Genomic DNA, 17,647 nt, shown 5'->3' with positions numbered 1-17,647 from the left:
GCTTCTAGAAGCGCTTATCTCAAAACTATTTTATTAACTTCTTATCCAGATTGCTACTGCTAATTTTGTTTTCAATTTGTACGTAGATTAAAATTGCCCATCATTGCTGCCATCCCTTCATCACAACACTATATTTCTTCTTGTGTACTTTGTCTCATATTGCGGTTGTTTTTAGGAGGCCTGTAGACCACTCCCATTGTTGATTCTTACTCCTCCTACATTTCTTCTTCACCAAAACTCATTCTCCATCCCAATCTCCTGAGCCAAGGTAATTTCAATTGCACAAATGCCACACCCTGATTAGCAGTTTTACCTCTATGCCTTGATGCAGCTTCCTACTTTACCTGAATATTATATAGTCATCAGTATTCAAGATCCTTTAAAGATCAAGAATGTATCTTAGCCTTAATTAGACACAAGAAAACAGAGGTTGCACACAAATACAGATATATTGAGTGTCTGCATGTAATGTGGAAAAATATGAAGTTGTTCACTTTGGTAGGAAGAATGAACAAAACAGCAGGACTAAAACAGAGATAATAGGAACTGCAGATGCTGGAGAATCCAAGATAATAAAATGTGAGGCTGGATGAACACAGCAGGCCAAGCAGCATCTCAGGAGCACAAAAGCTGACGTTTTGGGCCTAGACCCTTCATCAGAGAGGGGGATGGGGTGAGGGTTCTGGAATAAATAGGGAGAGAGGGGGAGGCGGACTGAAGATGGAGAGAAAAGAAGATAGGTGGAGAGAGTGTAGGTGGGGAGGTAGGGAGGGGATAGGTCAGTCCAGGGAAGACGGACAGGTCAAAAAGGTGGGATGAGGTTAGTAGGTAGATGGGGGTGCGGCTTGGGGTGGGAGGAAGGGATGGGTGAGAGGAAGAACAGGTTAGGGAGGCAGAGACAGGTTGGACTGGTTTTGGGATACAGTGGGTGGGGGGGAAGAGCTGGGCTGGTTGTGTCCTCCACCCACTGCATCCCAAAACCAGTCCAACCTGTCTCTGCCTCCCTAACCGGTTCTTCCTCTCACCCATCCCTTCCTCCCACCCCAAGCCACACCCCCATCTCCTACCTACTAACCTCATCCCACCTCCTTGACCTGTCCGTCTTCCCTGGACTGACCTATCCCCTCCCTACCTCCCCACCTATATTCTCTCCACCTATCTTCTTTTCTCTCCATCTTCGGTCCGCCTCCCCCTCTCTCCCTATTTATTCCAGAACCCTCACCCCATCCCCCTCTCTGATGAAGGGTCTAAGCCCGAAACGTCAGCTTTTGTGCTCCTGAGATGCTGCTTGGCCTGCTGTGTTCATCCAGGACTGAAACAGAGAATGACTGTAGAAATCTTAAGTACAGAGGGATTTGGGTATTCTGGTGCATGAGTCACAAAATGTTAGAATGTACACACAGCACGTAATCAAGGTGGCTATGGGATGCAAAACCATAAGTTGCTGGAAAAGCTGAGTTGATCTGGCAGCATTTGAGAAGGAAAAGACAGAATTAACGTTTAGGGTCCAGTGACCCTTGCTCAGAACAACTCTCAGAACTGTTCTGAAGAAGGGTCACCGGACCCGAAATATTAACTCTGTCTTCTCCTTCACAAATGCTGCCAGACCAGCTCAGCTTTTCCGGCAACTTCTGTTTTTGTTCCTGATTGACAGCATCCGCAGTTCGTCCAGTTTTTATTAGCTATGGGAAGTTATTGTTTATTACGGGAGTAATTGAATATGGAAGTAAGTTAGTTATGCTTCATTTATACAGGGCATTGGAGACAGTACATGTCAAGTACTGCGCAGTTATTTGCAGACGGATGTAAATGCATTGGAGATGGTTCAAAGGAGATATACTCATACCTGAAATGAGTGGGTTGTTTTGTGGGAATAGTTCAGACAAGTGAGACTTGTTTACACTAAATTTCAGAAGAGTGAGAGTTGGCTTGATTGAACGGTGTAGGATCCTGAATGGTTTTGACAAGGTCAACATGGAAGGATATTTCAACTTGTGAGTCAGTCCAGAACTAGAGGGCATGGGGTTTAAAATTAGGGGTTGCCCTTTCAGAAAGAGAAATAAGTGTCTCTTTTTCTCTCAGTAGAATGAAAAAGTCTCAAACTCTCTGCTTCAAAAGGTGGCAGGGTCCTGAAATAATTTTAAGACCATGTGGACAGATTCTTGTTATGGAAAAGAGGTTATCAGAATAGACGTGGAATTCAAAACACAAATAGATCAGCAATATCTTATTGAGTGAAACAGCAGGCTGAATACTATTTCATATGATGTGTTGGAAACTGTTTGATTGAAAACCTTACCAATATAGTTATGGACATGGGATTATAAGAACAATTTTCACACCAGCTGTTCACTGTACCAAACTGTTTCTGGGGCAGAAATAATTGCACTGAGGATCATAGAACATAGAACATAGAACAGTACAGCACAGAACAGGCCCTTCAGCCCACAATGTTGTGCCGACCATTGATCCTCATGGATGCACCCTCAAATTTCTGTGACCATATGCATGTCCAGCAGTCTCTTAAATGACCCCAATGACCTTGCTTCCACAACTGCTGCTGGCAACGCATTCCATGCTCTCACAACTCTCTGCGTAAAGAACCTGCCTCTGACATCCCCTCTATACTTTCCACCAACCAGCTTAAAACTATGACCCCTCGTGCTAGCCATTTCTGCCCTGGGAAATAGTCTCTGGCTATCAACTCTATCTATGCCTCTCATTATCTTGTATACCTCAATTAGGTCCCCTCTCCTCCTCCTTTTCTCCAATGAAAAGAGACCGAGCTCAGTCAACCTCTCTTCATAAGATAAGCCCTCCAGTCCAGGCAGCATCCTGGTAAACCTCCTCTGAACCCTCTCCAAAGCATCCACATCTTTCCTATAATAGGGCGCCCAGAACTGGACGCAGTTTAAGAGAAGAACAAGAGTACGAACTCACAATTTTGTGAGAGACCAAGAGAACGCGCGAGCTATTGTGCATCAATTTCAAACCTAATATTCCTCCTATTGTTAATCAATGCCACATCATTTGCACTCAACTGTGAAAATAAACATAGAAATGTGTTGCATTTCATCAGCTATTTTCATGACCCCGCAATGCAGATTCTGAGCTGTGCGCTGGATCCTAAGCATCATCTCACACACACAATACTGTCGCAGCAGTAGAGTTTGCATCAAACTGCACATTAACAAGACAGCTAAACGATAAACACACAGTTAATAGTGACAGTGGTAGCTGCAACATGAATAATTACGCGGCGAGTGCAGCTACTTAAATGGGACTGAAAATTCAAATGAGTCAACAAGCTACAATTCACTTCTTAAGAGCAAAAGATGGTCTGATGAAAAGTCATTGACACAAAAACTCAACTGTGTTTCTCTGTCCACAGACATTGCCAGATCTGCTGAGTATTTCCAGAATTTTCTATCTTGATTACATTTTAAAATATTAAATCCCCATCTCTCACTTTATTTCTTCCCAGACCTTGAAATTTCGGCTGATCCTTCTCCCTCATGGTCCAATCCCTAGCCCTCTATTTGAAGTCATCAAACCCTAGCTGAGTTCTGCTGACAGCATGCCATACGTCATTTAGATGGTTATTCTTTCCAAATATGCCCAAACAGCCACCAGGCTGTTTGACCATGAGAACCATCATAGCCAATAACATCCTAAACCAGTCCTCACCTGACAAACATACGTGCCAGCTTACTAATACACAATCAACAATGTGACAACTGAAGGCATTGACCCGATGGAATTATTGCTAGACTATAGACCCAGGGAGATGGCAGATGGTAGAATCTGGATTCAATAAATAAAATCTTTACTTAAGAGTCTAATGGTGACCATAAAACAATTGTCAATGGTAAGGGAAAAGGAAACTGCCGTCTTTACCGTGTCTGCCCCACAATGTGACTCCAGACCCACAGCAATGTGGCTCACTCCTAACTGCCATCTGGGTAATTAGGGACTGGTGCTAAATGCTAGCCTGGCCTGTGATGCCCACATCCTGTGAATGAATATTAAAATAACTGGGTTCCCAGGTTGGTACAGTTCAGCACTGCATCAGAGAATGCAATGGAGCTGAACCATCTGGGAAGATTTAACTAAAACAAAAATTGAAATCAGTGATGTGAACAAAATGGTCAATAACGACTGAAAGGTGATGTCTTTTGACAGCAGCCTCAAAATATTGGGTAATACACATAGGAGGTTGTTTTTATCAAGAATAGTGAAATTAATTGGTTTCTGCAAGTTCTCATTGGAAAGTTCCAAGGGTAAGCCCCCGGAGGTGACCTTATTGAATCATTGAAGATTCTCATGGGACGTGGCAGGGTAGACATGGACAGATTTTTTTTTTTGTTTAGGGAAACAAAGCAGAGACTGGAAATCTGGAACAAAACATAAATTGCTGGAAAAAAAAACTCAGGAGGCCTGGCTGTGTCTGTGAAGAGAAAATAGCTAATACTTTGGGTCTAATGGACCCTCAGGGATGAGTTGCTCATTGATTAAACACAGAAGCATAGAAACAGGAGGCGGCCATTTGCCCCTTTGAGCCTGCTTCGTCATTCTCAATGACCATGGCTAATTGTCCAACTCAGTAGCCTAATCCTGCTTTCTCCCCATAACCTTTGATCCCATTTTCCCCCAAGTGCTATGTCTAGTCGCCTCTTGAATTCATTCAATGTGTTGGCAACAACTACATCCTGTGGTAATGAATTCCACAGGCTCACCACTCTTTAGGTGAAGAAATGTCTCCTCATCTCCGTCCTAAATGGTTTACCCCGAATCCTCAGACTGTGACCCCTGGTTCTGGACACACCACCATCAGGAACATCCTCCCTGCATCTGCCCTGTCCAGTCCTGTTAGAATTTTATCAATCTTTATGGATCTCCACACATTCATCACAACTCCCTTGAAAACAATCCCAACCTGGTCAATCTCTCCTCATACATCAGACCCACCATCCCCAGAATCAGCCTGGCAAACCTTCGCTGTACTCCCTCGAGAGCAAAAGGATCTTTCCTCAGAAAAGGAGACAAAACTACACACAATATTTCAGGCGTGGTCTCACCAAGGCCCTGTATAACTGCAACAACACATCCCTGCTCCTCTACTCAAAACCTCTCGCGATGAAGGCCAACATCCTATTTGCCTTCTTTACCACCTGCTGCACCTGCATGCTTACCTTCAGCAACTGGTGCACAAGGACACCCAGGTCCCAATGCACACTCCCTTCTCCCAGTTTACACCAATTTCAGGAAGTAATCTGATGTTTTGTTTTTGCTTCCAAAGTGAATAACCTCACATTGATCCAAATTATCCTGCATCTGCCATTAATTTGCCCTCTCACCCAAACTGCCCAGATCATACTGAAGGGTCTCTGCATCCTCGTCACAGTTCACCCTCCCACCCAACTTGGTATCATCTGCAAGCTTTGAGATGCTATATTTTGTTCCGTCATCCAAATATATGTTGTGAACAGCTGGGGTCTCAGCACCAATCCCTGTGGCACCCCACTAGTTACTGCCTGCCAATTTGAAAAGGACCCATTAATTTCTACTCTTTAGAACACAGAAAAGTACAGCACAGTACAGGCCCTTTGGCCCACGATGTTGTGCCGTGGAATAATCCTAATCCAAAAATAAAATAACCTAACCTACATTCCCCTCAATTCACTGCTGTCCATGTGCATGTCCAGCAGTCACTTAAATGTTACTAATGACTCCGCTTCCACGACTATCGCTGGTAAACTATTCCATGCGCTCACAACTCTCTGGGTGAAGAACCTCCCTCTGACGTCTCCTCTATACCTTCCTCCGAACACCTTAAAACTATGACCCCTCGTGGCAGTCAATCCTGCCCTGGGGAAAAGTCTCTGGCTATCGACTCTATCCATGCCTCTCACTACCTTGTACACCTCGATCAGGTCACCTCTCTTCCTCCTTCTCTCCGAGAGAAAAGTCCGAGCTCTTTGTTTCCTCTCTGCAAACCAGTTTCCGATCCATCTCAATACATGGCCCCAATCCCATGCACTTTCATCTTGTACATTAACCTCTTTGTTAAACGCTTTCTGAAAGTCCAAATATATCACATAGACTGGCTCCCCCTAGTCAACTCTATAGTTACATCTTCATAGAATTCCAAAAGATTTGTCAAGCATGATTCCCCTTCATAAATCCATGCTGAATCCATCTGATACTGTCACTGCTTTCTAAATGCTCTGCTATAAAGTCCTTGATAATGGATTTGAGGCTATCCCCCACCACCGATGTTAAAGTACTCAGTGGTAACATGCTTCGCTAAGATTCATTCCAGGGCTTGAGCACATAATCCAAGTCAACCCTGCAGTGCAGTAATGAGGAACTGCTGCTTTTTGGAGGCAGTGTTAAAACTAAGGCTCACTCGACTATTAAGGAAAGTGTTAAAAGATTGAACAGCAGCAATTAAAGAGCAGCAGGATCTTTCCTGAAACCTGACCAACTTCCTTCAACCAAAAACACTTCAAAAATAATCCCTTGGCAATGAAGAGATAGGCACATGCTGGGAACAATAAGGAGCTATATAAATTCAAGTTCTTTCTTCCATCTGTGTTTTATTCTGGAAAAATGCAAGAATTGCAAAGTTAATTCCAAAAACCAGCAAAAATGCCAGAAACATATCAACAATAGCTCTTTTGTCCAAGATACCAGTGGGATCTGGGGCAAAGTGCTCCTGACGGAACCCAAACTGAGCATCAGTGAACAGGTTATTGCTGGGTAAGTACTGCTGGATAGCATCATCAAAGCCAACGTTCACTGTTTCCAGAGGTGAGATGACAGTGACAGCCCTTGACATCAAATATAACATCAAGGAGCTCTAGAGAAACTGGAATCAATGGATATCAGGGGGCAAACTCTTCTGGTGGTTGGAGTCATACCTGGCACAGAGTAAGATTGTTGGAGATCAGTCATCTCAGCTCCAGGACATCTCTGCAGGGTTCGTCAGGGTAATGTCCTCGGCCTAGACACCTTCCCTCCATTATAAGGTCAGACGTGAGGATGTTCGTCAATTACTGCACAATGTTCAGCACCATTCGTGACTCCTCAGATATTGAAGAATTCTCTGACCAAATGCAGCAAGACCTGGACGATATCCAGGTTTGGGACTGAAAAGTGGCAAGTATTGGTTTTGTCACCTAAATGTCAGTTATTGACCACCCCCATGTTCAAATGCAACAAGATCTGGATAATATCCAGGCTTAGGCTGATAGGCTATGACCATCACCAATAAGAGACAATCTAACTACTACCCCTTGATATTCAATGATGTTACTATCACTGAATCACCCACTATCAACATCCTGGAGGTTATCATTGACCAGAAACTCAACTGGACTCAACATATAAACACAGTGACTTCAAGAGCAGGTCAGAGGCTAGGAATACTGCAGCGGGTAACTCACCTCCTTTGAGTTGGGTTATTGTTGTTGTATGTATCTAAGTACAGTGAAAAAGTTTTGTTCTGTAAGCAATGCAGTCAGATCATAACAACAAAAGCATACAGATCATAGGGTGCTTAGACAGAGGCATACAAGACTATGACTGAGCAGGAGATGCACAAATGTAAGGTCACCATTAGGCTGAAATTAGAAAGGTCCATTGAACAGTGTAATAAAGGCAGTGAAGAAGCTGTACTTGAACCTGGTGGTGCATGTGTTGAAGCATCTGTATCTTATGCCCAACAGAACTGGTTGGGAGAGAGTATAACCGGGGTGGCAGGGTCTTTGATAATGCTGGCAACGAGAAGTATAGATGGAGTCCGTGGAAGGAAGGTTGGATGGTCTGTGCTCTGTACGCAACTTTCTGTAGGTTCTTATGACTCTGGGCACAGCAGTTGCTGAACCAAACCATTATGCACCCAGATCGAATGCTTTTTATATATGGTGCATCTGTAAAAGTTGGCGAGAGTCGTCGTGCTCATGCCGAAATTCCTAAGACTCCTGACGATGATGTTGTGCCTTCTTGACCATCGCATTTACATGGGAGATCCTGGACAGAATATTGGTTATCGTCGTTCCTAAAAACTTGACGGTCTCAGCTCTGTCCCTCTCAGCTCCAGTGATGTAGATGGGGGCGTGGACACCTCCTTTCTTCCTGAACTCAATGATCAGTTCTTTAGTTTTGCTGACATTGAGAGTGAGATTGTTATCCCTGCATCATGACACCAAGCCCCCTCCTTCCTGTATTCTGAGTCATCACTGTTTCATCTCCAGCCGACAACAGTGGCGTCATCAGCAAACATGTAGATGGTGTTCGTTCAGGAGTACAGCAGGGGAGCTGAGTACACATCCTTGCTGGGTGCCCGTTTTGAGGATTATCGTGGAGGAGGTGCTGTTGTCTACCTTCAGTGATTGTGGTCTCTGGGTCAGAAAGCTAAGGATCCAGTTCCAGAGGTCAGAGCAGAGACCTAGGTCTCCTTTGAAATTAGTTACGTAGGAATTATGTTATGGAAGGTGGAGCTGTATTGGATAAGGAGGAGCCTGGTGTAGGCAGCCTTATTACCCAGATGTTTGAGGGATGAGGGCAGGACTAGGGGAGATGGTGTCCGCTGTGGAACTGTTATGCCAGTAGGCAAATTTCAGGGGATCGAGGCAGGCTGAGAGGGTAGAGTTGATGTAGGCTCTTGACTCTCCAAAGCCTGTCCACCATCCACAGGCACAAGTCAGGAGTGTGAAAGAATACTCCCCACCTGCCTGGATGGGTGCAGCCCCAACAACACTCAAGAAGCTTGACACCATCCAGGACAAAGCAGCCACTTGATTGGCACCACATCCACAAACATCCCACTCCCTCCACCCCTGACACTCAGTAGCAGCAGTGTGTACTGTCTACAAGATGCCCTGCAGAAACTCACCAAAGATCCTCAGAAAGCACCTTCAAAACCCACAGCCACTTCCATCTAGAAGGACAACAGCAGCAGGTACTTGGGAACACCACTCCCTGCAAATTACCCTCCAAGCCATTCACCGTCCTGACTTGGAAACATATTGGTGTTCCTTCACTGTTGCTGGGTGGAAGTCCTGGAATTCCCTCCCTAATGGCATTGCGGATGAACCCACAGCAGGTGGACTGCAGCGGTTCAAGAAGGCAGCTCACCCCCACCTTCTCAAGAGCGACTCAGGATGGGAATAAATGCTGGACCCAGCCAGCGACACCCACATTCCAAACATGAAAAGAAAAATTTATTGATAAATAAGAATGGACTGACTGAGTTGGTAATGATGTAGATATTTTCTGTGTATAAATATACTTGAGAAAATGTTTCACTTTATCAGCCAGCAGTGCAGCTGTACTGGAACAGCTTGGATAGGGGTGTGGCTTGCTCTGGCACACACACCTTCAGGATCACTAAAAAGGCGCAGTCAGGGTCCAAACCTTTTACTGAATCCAACATCTTTTGCCATTTCATGGTATCATGCACGTGAATCAAACAGCCTAAAGACTGGACAAAAAATTCCTAAAGAACTGCAGATACTGGAAGTTTGAAACAAAAACAGAAATGGCCAGAAAATCTCAGGAGGTCTGGCAGCATCTGTGGGAAGAACAGTTCCAAAGAAAGGTCACTGGACCCGAAACATTAACTCTGATTCTGTCCACAGATGTGGCCAGGCATGCTGAGCTTTTCCAGCAATTTCTGTTTTTGGGTCTCACAATTGGTATGTGTTTGCAAGGATTACCCGAGGAGATTAGGATGGAATATTCACTCAATGCTTGTGGCTGAAGGTGGCTGTAAGTGCTCTAGCTTCAGCACCTGCACTGATGTCCCGAGCTCCTCCATCCCTGAGGATGGGGACATTTGTATAACCAACTCCTTCACTTCACTTTGCTGTTCCCGATGTGGCCTCCTCTACATTGGGGAAACCAAGCGGAGGCTTGGGGGCCGCTTTGCAGAACACCTACACTCGGTTCACAATAAACAACTGCACCTCCCAGTCACGAACCATTTCACCTCCCCCTCCCATTCCTTAGATGACATGTCCATCATGGGCCTCCTGCAGTGCCACAACGATGCCACCCGAAGGTTGCAGGAACAGCAACTCATATTCCGCTTGGGAGCCCTGCAGCCCAAGGGTATCAATGTGGATTTCACCAGCTTCAAAATCTCCGTCCGCACCCGCCCCCACTGCATCCCAAAACCAGCTCAGCTCGTCCCCGCCTCCCTAACCTGTTCTTCCTCTCACCTATCCCTTCCTCCCACCTCAAGCCGCACCTTCATTTCCTACCTACTAACTTTATCCCACCCCCTTGACCTGTCCATCCTCCCCGGACTGACCTATCTCCTCCCTACCACCCCACCTATACTCACCTCTACTGGCTCCATCCCCGCCCCTTAAACTTGTCTGTCTCCTCTCCACCTATCTTCTCCTCTATCCATCTTCGGTACGCCTCCCCCTCTCTCCCTATTTATTCCAGAACCCTCTCCCCATCCCCCTTTTCTGATGAAGGGTCTAGGCCCAAAACATCAGCCTTGTGCTTCTGAGATGCTGCTTGGCCTGCTGTGTTCATCCAGCCCCGCACTTTGTTATCTCGGATTCTCCAGGATCTGCAGTTCCCATTATCTCTCTCCTTCACTTAATTTCATGTTTTCCATCACTAATGGCAAGACTATAGAGATCAGATCTAATCCTCAGTCTAGCTCATTCTACGCTGCTTCACTGCTTAGCTTTGTCACTGTGCTGCAGCTTCATGAGAATTGATAATTCAATTGCTTGTTGGTCTAGTGCTGCTCCTGGCATACCCCTCCTTCATTCTTCATTGAACCAAGTTTGATAGCCTGACGTGATGATGATAAAGTGGGAGATATGCCAAGCTGTGAAGTTACAGATTGTATATGAATACAATTCTGCTGCTGCTGATGGCCCAGAGCGCCTTATGTATATCCAGTCTTGAACTGCTAGACCTGTCAAAATCTACCCCATTAGTACAGTGTGGTAGCACCACACAATAAAATTAGGATCAGCAATACGTGCTGGCCTTGCATTCCCAGAATGATAAATTTCCTTTACAACCTCAGGGCATCTTAAAGCTCTTTTGCTATGAAGGTTTCAAATTTAATTTTTTTTTGAGTACTTGAGTTTTCACTCAACCTGATTCACACTTGGATAAGGATAGCAGATTTTTCTTTCCTGAAGGATATTAGTGAACTAGGAGAGTTTCTGCAACAATCTGGTAGCTTCACGGTCCCATTCCTAAGACTAGTTCTTTACTCCACATTTATTAATTCATTGTATTCAAATCCCAGGTGCTGCCATGATGGGATTTGAACTCATGTCCCCATCAATTTTCTATGGCTCTCTGGATTATTAATGCAGTGTCAGTGCTATTCTGCTAACATTTCAAATAAATCCTAGGATATGGTTGCAGGAGTTCCTCAGAGTCATTTCCTCGGCCCAAATGTTTTCTGTTGCTTCACTGATGATCTCCCCTCCATAATAAAATCAGACGTGGTGTCTACACAATGTTGAGTATCGTTCCCGAATTTGCAGATACTGAAGCAGACCATGCTCATACGTACCAAAATGTGGACAATATTCAGACTTTGGCATGTTATTTGCCAATTTCAGCCTATGTGCAAGTGCAAAGTGATGACCATCTCAAACAAGAGAGAATCTAACTATTGCCTCTTGATGATGGTACTACCACCATGGAATCTCCCATAATTAATATTCTGGGGATTATCGCTGACCGGAAACTGAACTGGACCACCTAATAAAATTACACCAGCATCAAGAGAAGTCAAAAGCTAGAAATTCAGTGGCAACTAAACCATACCATGTCTCTCCAAAGCCTGTCCACCGTCTCCAAGACATAGGTTAGCACTGTGATGGACTACACTCCATTTGCCTGGATGACTGTTGCTCCAGTGCTCAAGATGGCCACTACCATTCAGGACAAAGCAGCTGGCTTGACTGGCACTCCATTCGCCACTTTGAACATTCACTCTCCTCCAGCTCCAGCACAGTCTGGCAGCAACGTTTGCTATCAACATGATGAACAGCTACAATGTGCAAATCCATTGGCCTGGGAAAGCTATTAAAAACAACTAAGGAGCGCAAAGAAAAGAGCTGAATACAGAAAGGTAATGCACAGGGTATGAAAGATAACAAAAGCTTTACTGAAATAGGTTATTTCTAGTTTTATTAATTACTAAGACAGAGTGATAGAGGTGAAATTGGATCCGCTGAAGGACATTTGCGGACAAAACAATGATGGATAACAGTAAGACTGTAGTCAAATATGAGTACTGTAAAGTGGAGGAATCTGAATGAAACAAAAAAAGATGAAGCATAAAGGATATAAGTAAATTTAAAAAAGTATAAGAAAGAATAGAACTCGAAGGTGGATAATTTCCAAGAATCTAATAATTTCCACTGCAGATATTATAAGAACAAGGTAAGGGAATTACATATGCTGCAGTTAAAACTTTTCTCAAAGTTTATAAATTCAGGAATTACGCATTTGGATTTTAAAAAATTCAAATATCAGTTCATTATTTAAAGAAGAGATCATGTAACTGCAGACTTTAGCTTCGTATGAGCTATAGTGAAGTTACTGCAATCCATCAGCAGACTTGGAAGTGGAGCCTCTGGGCAAGTATGAATTATTCAAAGAGAGTCATCTCTGCTTTAGGAGGTTACCATCCTGGTAGATCAGGGTACTTTATAAATGTTGCACTCTAAAAAAATTTGCAAGGTTCAACATGAAAAATTTCACACAAAAATCAAAGCACACAGAATTGAAAGCAACCTTGTTGATGTGGTTGGAGACAGAGTTGGGATAAGGACATATGCCATGTTGTGCTCCTCAGGGTTCAATCTATCAACACAAAAATATACTTGGATGAGGGGTGAGTTGTGTTTTAAAGTGCAAAGGTGACACTAAGTGAGGATGTGCAGCAAGTGCCCATATGGGAGTAGAAAGTCTAATTATGGGCAAGTGCAAAATGATCCACTTTGGGTTGGAAGAAGACAAATCACAATCATATCTTAATGGTGAGAGTCAGAATGCTGAGGGCGAGCATAGCGATTTGAGTACATTGTCACCTAAATCCTTAAAAGTTAGTGTACAAGTGTAAAGAATCATCAAAAAGGTTAATAGAATGTTGGCCTGTATCTCAAGGGAGCTGGAGTGTAAAAGTGATGCTTCACTTGGCAGGATTTGTGTCAGATTCCAACTGGAGCACTGTATTGAGTTTTGAGCACCAACCTCATTAAGTCCAACACAAACTAGAGGAACACTTTTTCACTTGGCAGCCTTTAGGGTTCAACATGGAGTTCAACAACACCATATCATGAACTGTGTCCTCCATGTTGTCCTCTGTCCTCCTTCCTATACCCCAAAACCCCCCAAGTGTCATTAAAAAAAGTACCAGAAACAACTGCGGAAGCTGTAAATCAGGAACAAGAGCAGAAGTTGCTGGAAATGCACAGCAGGTCTGGCAGCATCTGAGAAGAAAAAAATCAGAGTTAACATTTTGGGTCTGGGGAAGGGTCACCTTAAACATTAACTTTGATTTTTTTTCTTCACAGATGCTGCCAGATCTGCTGAGCTTTTCCAGCAACTTCTGCTTTTGCCCCCAAGTGTCTTAACTGCACATGTTTACGTTCAGAGGAGCTATTTTCCACTATTAACACCTACTTTTCATCTACATTTGCTCTTTATTATCATTGGCACTCACTTTGCTTTTTGTTCCATGACACCTTTACCATGTGTTCCATTTGATCCTCCACCCACAAGTTCCTACATATTCATAACTATTGTGTGTCCTGCATCCTTCAGCTCAAAGGGCAGTCATATTGGATTTGAAACATTAAATCTGCTTCGCTCTCCATAGATGCTGCCAGACATGCTGAGTTTCTCTTCCATTATGCTTAGGAAAGACATATGCTTAGGGGGGAGTGCAGTGAAGATTCACAAGGATAACAGTGAGCCTTGTATTATTGAAAATAAAGTGTGGAGCTGGATGAACACAGCAGGCCCAGCAGCATCTCAGGAGCACAAAAGCTGACGTTTCAGGCCTAGACCCTTCATCAGTGAGGGGGATGGGGAGAGGGAACTGGAATAAATAGGGAGAGAGGGGGAGGTGGACTGAAGATGGAGAGAAAACAAGATAGGTAGAGAGGAGAGTATAGGTGAGGAGGTAGGGAGGGGATAGGTCAGTCCAGGGAAGATGGACAGGTCAAGGAGGCGGGATGAGGTGGTAGGTAGGAAATGGAGGTGCGGCTTGAGGTGGGAGGAAGGGATGGGTGAGAGGAAGAACCGGTTAGGGAGGCAGAGACAGGCTGGGCTGGTTTTGGGATGCAGTGGGTGGAGGGGAAAAGCTGGGCTGGTTGTGTGGTGCAGTGGGGGGAGGGGACAAACTGGGCTAGTTTTGGGATGCGGTGGGGGAAGGGGAGATTTTGAAGCTGGTGAAGTCCACATTGATACCATTGGGCTGCAGGGTTCCCAAGCGGAATATGAGTCGCTGTTCTTGCAACCTTCGGGGTGGCATCATTGTGGCACTGCAGGAGGCCCATGGTGGACATGTCATCTGAGGAATTGGAGGGGGAGTTAAAATGGTTCGCAACTGGGAGGTGCAGTTCTCTGTTGCCTTGTATTATTACTTGGAGTTTCAATAATCTTTCGTTCTAGCTCGACTGACTGAACCTTCTCTGCAATGTTTCTAACACAATTATATCCCTTCATAACTAAGGAAAACTAAACTGTACACAGTACAGAGCTAGAGACAGCATTGTACAGCACGGAAACAGACTCTTCCATCCAACTTATCTGGGTGGCACAGTGGTTCAGCGGTTAGCACTGCAGCCTCACAGCACCTGGGACCTGGGTTCAATTCCAGCCTCGGGTAACTGTCTGTGCAGAGTTTGCACGTTCTCCCTGTGTCTGCGTGGGTTTCCTGCGGGTGCTCCGGTTTCTTCCCACAGTCCAAAGATGAGCAGACTAGGTGGATCGGCCATGCTAAATTGCCCGAAGTGTTCAGGGGTGTGTGGGTTATCGAGGGATGGGTCTGGGTGGGATGCTTCAAGGGGCAGTGTGGACTTGTTGGGCCGAAGGGCCTGTTTCCACACTGTAGGGAATTTAATCTAATCTATCCATGCTGACCAGATATGGGGCGGCACGGTGACTCACTCCTGAGTTTGCACTGCAGCCTCACAGCACCAGGGACCCGGGTTCAATTCCACCCTCAGGCGACTGTCTGTGTGGAGTTCGCATGTTCTCCCCATGGGTTTCCTCCAGCTGCTCCAGTTTCCTCCCACAGTCCAAAGATGTGCAGGCTAGGTGGATTGGCCATGTTAAATTACCCATAGTGTTCAGTGATGTTTAGGTCACGTGGGTTAGACATAGGGAAATACAGGCATAGGGGAATGGGTCTGGGTGGGATGCTCTTTGGACGGGCGGTGTGGACTTGTTGGGCCAAATGGCCTGTTCCCACACTGTAGGGATTCTATGATCCATATCCTAAATAAATCTAGCCCCATTTGGCCCATATCCCTCTAAACCCTTCCTATTCGTGTACCCATCCAGATGCCTTTTAAAAGCTGTAATTATACCCACCTTCACCACTTCCTCTGGCAGCTCATACATACACAGCCCCCTGCATGAAACAGTTGCCCCTCGGGTCCTTTTTAAATATTTTCCCTCTCAAACTTATGACCTATAGTTTTAGATTACTGGCAAAAGGTTATTCACCCTATCCATGTCCCTCATGATTTTATAAACCTCTATAAGGTCACCCCTCAGCCTCCAATGCTCCAGGGAAAATAGCCACAGCCTATTCAGCCTCTCCTTATTGTGCAAACTCTCCAAACCCAGGTACTCCCAGTGTCATTTACAATGACCTCTACAACTATAGCAAAACGTTCTAATCCACTTGCATTTACATTCTTAACTGCTTGCTGTACAGGCATACTAGCTTCCTGTGATTCAGGTACTGGGACACATAACCCCTCTATCTCTTTAAATAATGCGCTTGTTGTTTTTCTGACTAAGTTGGACACTTTCCCATAGTATTACACCATCTGCCAAATTTCTGCCCACTCACTTAACTTGTCAATATCCCTCTGCAGACTGCTTACTGAACTCTTCCCAATTTCATTTTCTTGCATGATCCAATTTTAATGCCTCAGATTTCATGCGACTCTGACAGGGTCGGGAAGTTTTGTTTTACTTCCTGAGTTAGGCAGGGAGCTAGGGATTAGCAACTTCAGCAGCTGAACAGTGGGTAAAGGGAAATGTTGTGTGTTTGGGTATGTTTGTTTCAACAGCAGGGCTTTATTTCGGAGAAGAAAAAGGAAAAGGACTGGAGGGTGGGCTAGTGCGGTGCTACTATTTAAGAAAGGTGGTATGGAAAAGCCAGGGAACTGTTGACCAGTGAGGCTAACATCAGTGGTGGGAAAGTTGTTGGAGGGGATCCACAGGGGCAGGATCTACATGTATTTGGAAAGTTAAGGACTGATTAGGGATTGTCAACATGGCTTTGTGCACGGGAAATCGTGTCTCACTTGATTTGAGTTTTCTGAAGAAGTGACAAAAGAATGAAGAAGGCAAAGTGGTGGATGTTGAATAAATGGACTTTAGCAAGGCATTCGATAAGGTTCTGCAGTGGTCAGCAAGGTCAGATCACATGGAATCCATGGACAGCTGGCTATTTGGATTCAAAATTGGCTCAAAGGAGACAGAGGGTGGTGGTAAAGGCTTGTATTTTGGACTGCGGGCCTTTGACCCAGCAGTGTACCACAAGGATTGGTGCTGAGTCCATTGATTTTTGTGATCTGTATAAATGATTTGTATGCGAATTCAGGAGTAACAAGTAGTAAATTTGCAGATGGCACTGCTGGCATAGTGGAGAGTGAAGAAGGTTATTGCAGAGTACAACGAAATCTTGATCAGGTGGGCTAATGGACCGAGGAGTGGCAGATGAAGTTTAATTTAGATAAATGTGAGGTACTGCATTTTGGAAAGGCAAATCAGGGCAGAACTTTTACACTTAATGGTAATGTCCTGGGAAACGTTGCTGAACAAAGAGACCTTAGACTGCAGTTGCATAGTTCCTTGAAAGTGGAGTCACAGGTACACAGGGTAGTGAAGGTGGTGTTTGGTATGCTGGCCTTCATTGGTCAGTGCATTGGTATAGACGTTGGGAGGTCATGTCGCGGCTATATACGAATTTGGTTTGGCCACTTTTCAATTCTGGTCTCCCTGCTATAGGAAGGATGTTGTGAAACTTGAAACAGGGTGTAGCAGAAAACATTTACAAAGATTTTGCCAGGGCTGGACTGTGGGAGCTGTAGGTTGAGGGTGAATAGACTGGGGCTATTTTCCCTGGAGTATGGGAAGCTGAGGTGTGACCTTAAAGAAGTTTATAAAATCATGAGAGGGATAAATAAGGTAAATAGCCAAGATATTTTCCCCAGGGTAGGGGAGTCCAAAACTAGAGGGCATAGGTTTAAGGTGAGAGGGGCAAGATCTAAAAGGGAGCTAAGCGGCAACTGTTTCACACAGAAGGTGGTTCACGTACGGAATGAGCTGCCAGAAAGTGAAGGAGAGTGGTGGAGGCTGGTACAATTACAACATTTAAAAGACATCTGGATGGGTACATGAA

At 44.8% G+C, this 17,647-nt stretch overlaps 1 protein-coding gene across 2 annotated transcripts in view; it reads right to left on the bottom strand.

Moving 5' to 3' along the window:
• Positions 1 to 17,647, bottom strand: part of brf1b (BRF1 RNA polymerase III transcription initiation factor subunit b) — a 424,707-nt gene that overhangs the window by 185,833 nt on the left and 221,227 nt on the right. The window contains exon 1 of one of the 2 annotated variants that reach the window (XM_059648921.1): positions 13,415 to 13,448. The exons of the other annotated variant lie outside the window; for it this stretch is intronic. The gene's annotated coding sequence lies outside the window, so the exon portion shown is untranslated. Of the gene's footprint in view, positions 1 to 13,414; positions 13,449 to 17,647 lie in introns of those variants that run through there. 2 annotated transcript variants of the gene reach the window in all.

This window comes from Stegostoma tigrinum, chromosome 10, assembly GCF_030684315.1.
Source record: "Stegostoma tigrinum isolate sSteTig4 chromosome 10, sSteTig4.hap1, whole genome shotgun sequence".
Taxonomy (NCBI): Eukaryota; Metazoa; Chordata; class Chondrichthyes; order Orectolobiformes; family Stegostomatidae; genus Stegostoma; species Stegostoma tigrinum.
Note: the sequence above shows the minus strand (reverse complement) of the source record. Positions and strands in the feature narration are given on the sequence as shown.